This window comes from Nipponia nippon, unplaced genomic scaffold (genome assembly GCF_047370975.1).
Source record: "Nipponia nippon isolate SJK-2023a ecotype South Korea unplaced genomic scaffold, ASM4737097v1 scaffold_2, whole genome shotgun sequence".
In the NCBI taxonomy this organism is placed as follows: Eukaryota; Metazoa; Chordata; class Aves; order Pelecaniformes; family Threskiornithidae; genus Nipponia; species Nipponia nippon.
Window position 1 is genome coordinate 78319647 of NW_028262336.1, and position 6420 is coordinate 78326066.

The following is a 6420-nucleotide window of genomic DNA, read 5'->3' on the forward strand; positions in this document are numbered from 1 at the left end:
GTAAAATAGCAGGAGGTTTCAGATTTTTTAAATGAGAATAAAAAAAGACAAACACTTTATTTTTCTCCTAAATGAAAACAAGCAACAGGGTTCAAGAAATGGCTGACAAAAGCAAGAGAAATTTTAAGATAAAGGAACAAATGATACTGATCCATACACCCACCAGATGATACCTACAAAATTTTAACCTTTTGAGATCATTTTGGAAAGTTATTTGTGAATAAACGTAAAGGATCTGTTACATTTCTTGGTGGTTTGGGGGTTTTGTGGGTTTTGGTGTTTTTTTGTTTGTTTGTTTGTTTATTTAGTTTGGTTTCTTTGGGATTTTTTTTTTTTAAATCATTGTCTCTATTAATTATAAAGTACCAGAGGTGATTTACTTCACATATAAATTAGTTTCTTCTTTCTTCTTTCATTGCAGAAGCATATTACAGATCTGTTTGCAAAATGCAGCAAAAGCACAGCAAATTAAAGATAGTATTTATAATTTGTATAAACTATAAAGGAAGGTTTTTAATTTAAATGCTTAATATAGTGTGTGTACTCATTTTTATTCATTTAATCACTTAACACAATATGAGGAAAAAGAAGGAAGAACTGCATGTTATAGGCACAGGAACATACTGACTTTCAAGATTATAAATTAAATATGCATTATTTAAAAGATTCCTGTCACTTTTAATCAGATGGACCTAGAACAAATAGTAAACAGTGGTATTTATCTCATATATATAAAAATTATTTCCGCATACTTTCATTCATACTCTTTGCAAATATATTTTCCTTTTCTTTTCTTTACAGATATGAAATACTAAGTTAATCAAATCTATATAATCTTAAAATGCCTGTCTGAGGTGTGGACAAATGAAATAAAACAATCCAAAATAAATTAGGGATATCTTTTAGATGTGAGAACTTGTCTTCATAGGTGATTTGGTGAGGAATTCAGACTGGATCCAATCTTTTTTAATACCATCCTAAAAGGTCAAATCACTTTCTTACCATAAAATATCATGTTAAATATAAATATGTTTCTCAATATTTCCTCTTGGATACATAGCTGCTAAAAGCTAGTTATAACCGATTTGTAAAAAATATAAAACACTGAAATGCTTTAAAAATAAACTTTTTTTTGGCTTGTTCCAAATCACTAACTCATGCAGTTTCAAGATATAAGGAAAATATATCAGGCATATGGCCTTAATACATTCTTTGAGAACTGTTATGGAAGGCAACACTTGGAAAAATCAGGGTACTCTATTTACACAATCAATTACTGAGTAATTTACTCTAAATTCTTCCCTCTTCTGCTTCTTAAAGCTCTCTAGAGAGGAAAACAGACATTATCTGAAAAGAATATGAAAATTGTGTTTGACCAAGAAACAGTTTAATTTATGAAAAACTTTTAAATAATAATAATAAAAATCTAATTAAGTCCTAGATTCAAGTGTTGATTGGAATTAGGGAGAAAAAAACTTGAAACAATTTTTGGAAGAGCCTTTGTGTTAGTGAAGAGAACTCCAAAAGTGGGTTAATACACTTTCTAAGCCCAAATAGGCACTTTAATAAATAAACACTTCAATTTTGAAGGTTTATGATACAGATAACATTTAATGCAAGAGAGTTTTCAACACACACTCTCATCGTGAAGGAGTAGTGTTGCAAACCTCAGAGAGAGGTTGGATACAGCATGAAAAGATAAAAAAAAAGTCAATAACTGAGCTTCTAAACATAGAACATTTTAATTAATACTAATACTTCTAAATTAATTACTAACATTATTGAGCTGTTCATATTAAAATGGAATTTAAAGGATATAAATTCATAACAGATGAATCTTGCTGTAGTGGTTTAACACCAGCCGGCAACTAAGCACCACACAGCCGCTTGCTCACTCCCCCATGGTGAGATGGGGGAGAGAATCAGAAATGTAAAAGTGAGAAAACTCATGGGTTGAGATGAAGACAGTTTAATAGGTAAAGCAAAAGCCGCACATGCAAGCAAAGCAAAGCAAGGAATTCATTCACTACTTCCCATCGGCAGGCAGGTGTCCAGCCAAGTCCAGGAATGCAGGGCTCCATCACATGTAATGGTTACTTGGGAAGACAAACGTCTTCACTCTGAACGTCCCCCCCTTCTTGAGAAGGAAGCTCGACATCATGTCATATGAAATATCCCTTTGGTCAGTTGGGGTCAGCTATCCTGGCTGTGTCCCTTCCCAACTTCTTGTGCACCCCCAGTCTACTCTCTGGCAGGGTGGTGTGAGAAGGAAAAAAAGGCCTTGACTCTGTGTAGGTTCTGCTCAGCAATAACTAAAACATCCCTGTATTATCAACACTGTTTTCAGCACAAATCCAAAACATAACCCCATACTAGCTACTATGGAGAAAATTAACTCTATCTCAGCCAAAACCAGCACACTTGCATCATATTTAATATGAACAGAAGAGTCTCTGTAATACCTGTTGAGTGCCTTTCTTTAAATGAAAGTTCAGTAAAAATGTGTTTGACGTTTTGATGCCTTGTATGCCTAAATATCAGTGTATGTAACTATCAATGGTGCCTTGTGCTTTTCTTCCTTTTTATCATAAATTTTAATGTATGAAGTTACTCTTTTGGAATGTTTTGAAAGGAGTTTCATAACTTCTGTATTATTAACAAAATATTTTTTTCTACCAAAATGAAACCCACAGATAAAACCCAAACCCATTTAGAATGGAACATAATAATAAAATTATTGGCTTGCTAGCAAAATCAACTGTAACATGTTACCTATTCATAATCTCCACAAATGAAATCCTAAAGTGAATGTAGTAGTTTACATCCACTATACCATTTAGGAAACTGCTTCATAGCCTCAGTTTTCTGGTGGTTGAGGTTTGGTTTTGTTTTTTTTTTTTTTAATTTCCAGCCTAAATTTAAATTTAGATAGTTTGCTTTTGTTAGCTGAAATTATCTGAAATAACTTTTTGCATCTGGGTATTTATTCTGCTGATACATTCACAAAGAAATTCACTCACAGATCCAATTTCATTAAGACAGAAAAATAATCATAACTGTTCATATACTAAAAAATTAAGCAATATCCATTTCTAAATTCCTTATATTATTGATATTATAGAAGAGTTTTCTGAAACTCTTTTTCAATTTTCACCACACAGCATATAATCTACAAAGATTTTATTTACCATTATTTATCATGATGATGGACTTCCATTTTTTTCTTAAATAGTTTCTTTAGTTTGATTATTTCTGTTTTAATGCCTCTTGTTTTTTCTAATAATTGCTAACTTGATTTTTTAATTCAGATGTTAGTCAAAAGACTTTACTGGCATCTCATCCCACTATTTTCTTTCCCTCCCCTAAGCATAATTGATTTTCTGTGGTTTGTTTCACAACTTACTATGACTAAAGAAAAATTTAATGTGCAAATAACTTCATTGTTGAAACCTTCATGTATTTCTCTGTTTTTTTCATAAATGCTGAAACAGCCTCTGTGACTGCACCTATTCTTCTGTGTATTTATGTCACAGAAATTATTTTCTTTGTAGTAGCTGATTTTGCTGGATATATGAGTCAAAAAACTGAATGAATCTACTGCCAGCATAATTTGGTCATGGTTAATGATGTGTACTTGCATACTGGTTTTAATTAATTGAATTAGCATAATGACTTTTCGCACTTCACAGCTGCTTCTTCTTACTAAATAACCCCTTTTACCATCTCTAACATCCAATACATTTTGTCTTTGACTGCAGCAAAAATAAAAAAAACAATTATCAGCATAACTGAAGTTGATTAAAAAGTGGTTACTAATGTAAATCATGTGTTCTTTCATCCTTTAAAACTAAGAGTCAGGTCAGGTTAATTAAAAGTCTTTTTGTTTACCGCATTTGACTGATGCTAGATGATAGTCAGTAACACACAATTTAGAAAAGTCAGGAAATACATGTCTTCAGGCAGAAAATAACCTGAGCAATGTATTGTCTCTCACACTATAAGAAATCCTATGCAATGTAGAAGGCTTAAATCTCAATCCTAATGAACAGCTGGTGCAAACTGTCTAGAGAAGTACTGGAAAAAGTCTCTGGAGTACCTTTACCCATAAGCACTAACAAAGTGATGCATGGGTATATATTTTGGCAGAACTGGGATTTTAATTTGATACTGTCTATATTTAGGTTAAATTATTGATCTAAAAAGATCGCTTTTTTTAGTGAACTCTGTGGAAGTTTCATAGGGAATCTTACTCTAAATAAGAAAAAAAAAGAAAAAAAAGATTTTTAAAAAGGCTTTTGTATATACAGATGCTTATTATATGTTTTAAATCTCATAATAATCTATGATCTAATGTATAAAAACAGTGTGAATTATATTGTTCTATGTAGAAAATTTTCAATCAGAATATTATTGCTGATTGCAACAGATGCCGGAGCAGCGCGTGGGGCACTAACAGCAGGAGGAGCAAGCAGTGGCGGGACACACGAGGGATACATGTGGACAAGTAGGGGACTGTCTGAACAGGGGGTGTTCCCTGAGCAACTGACCCCAGACCTGCGAATTGGACAACACAGCAAGGGGCAGAGCCTGCACCCAGCAGCAATGGAGATTTAAAGAAGCTAAAACATTCATCCCAGCTGATTGCACTGGAAGAGCATATGTATTTCCCAGCAGGCAGGTCCACGGCAGCATGGTGACCACCTGGCAAAAAGCGGTGTCCTCTGCTTCTCCTGAGCTTATAGCACCTGGTGGAACCAATGCAACCACACAGACGGAGCTCCTGTTCAAGCATCCAACCACTCAGGTTTCCAGCTGTGGGATGTGTGAAGAGATATTCCTAGAGGTGGAAAGTGATTGCAAGCAAGACTGTGGGAGGTGTGACTAGATTGATGAACTGCTCTGCTTGGTGGCTGAGCTGCAGGAGGAGGTGGACAGATTGAGGAGTATTCAAGAGTCTGAGATTGATCAATGTCCTCTGTCATCTCTGATGCAAGCAAGTCAACTCAGTGTGACCACTATGAAGGAAGGTCCAGGATCTGTTTTGTGCCAGGAGGAAGGCAGCATCACAAGGGATAAGGAGGGGTGGAAGAAGGTTACAGCGTGGAGCAGTAAGAGAAACCCCTCCTTACCCTCTAAGGTACCCTTACAGAATAGGTATGAGGCCCTGCGTACAGTAGATGAGGTGCATAATGAAATAGAAGAGGAACCTGCACAAGCATTCTTGCCAAAGTCAGAGAGACCAACCCCTCGCAACAAAACCTGCATTAAGACCAGCACCAAGAACAAACAACGGCAAGTTATAGTCACTGGTGGTTCCCTCCTGTGCGGAATGGAAGCACCCGTTTGCAGACCGGACCCTCTTTTCAGGGAAGTTTGCTGGCTCCCTGGAGCCTGAAATAGGGACGTCACCACAAGACTGAAAAGTACAACCTTCAGACTACTATCCATTCCTGCTCTTTCACATGGGTACTAATGATGATGCAACAAAAAGTCTGAGATTGATCAAAAGAGATTTCAGAGCCCCGAGAAGAATGCTAAAAATTTTTGGGAGCACAGGTAGTGTTTTCCTCAGTCCTCCCAGTAATGGGGGGAGACTCTGGAAGAAACAAACAAGACCAGGATATGAATACCTGGCTCCAGGACTGGTGCCTCTGCCAAAACTTTGGGTTTTTAAACCATGGAAGAACCTTTGAGGCACAAGGTATGCTGGGGCTTGATCAATATGATCAACCTGGCCCAATGGGGAAAACATGTCTTTGGGCATAAGCTGACGAGACTGATCAAGAGACCTTTAAACTAGAATTGATGGAGGAAGGGGATACCGACAGGATTGCAGCTGGTAACCCAAGGGTTGGCATGGCATCACCTGAGGGTGGCAATGCTAGTGGGAACATTTACACTGCTTCTGGGAGCACAGAGAGCTCAGGAGCATATCTGAAATGTTTGTATACCAACGCAAGCATTAAGAGAAACAAATAGGATGAACTGGAAGCACTGGTCAGCTCCCAGAGCTACGATATTGGTATTAGCGAGACTTGGTGGAATGAGTCCCATGATTGGAGTGCTAGGATGGAGGGCTACAGGCTGTTCAGGAGGGATAGGCAGGGCAGGCAAGGTGGAGGTCTTGCACTATATGTAAGGGAGAGGTTTGACTGTACAGCCCTTACAGTTAATGATGATGTGGTTGAGAGCCTCTGGGTGAGGATTAGGGGGACAGAAAACAAAGGAGATGTAGTGGGTGCCTACTATCGATCACCCAGCCAGGATGTAAGCACTGATGAGTTATTCTATATCCAATTAGGAGAAATCCCTGGATCAGTAGCCCTTGTCCTTACGGGAGATTTCAACTTCCTAGACATTAACTGGAAATATCATACGGCTGAGATGAGCAGGTCTTGGAAATTCTTGAAGTTTGTAGGA

The 6420-nt window shown here is 37.0% G+C and overlaps 1 pseudogene; it reads left to right on the forward strand.

Moving 5' to 3' along the window:
- Positions 1-4690: 4690 nt before the first annotated feature.
- LOC148055848 (uncharacterized) lies at positions 4691-5766 on the forward strand (annotated as a pseudogene).
- Positions 5767-6420: the final 654 nt, after the last annotated feature.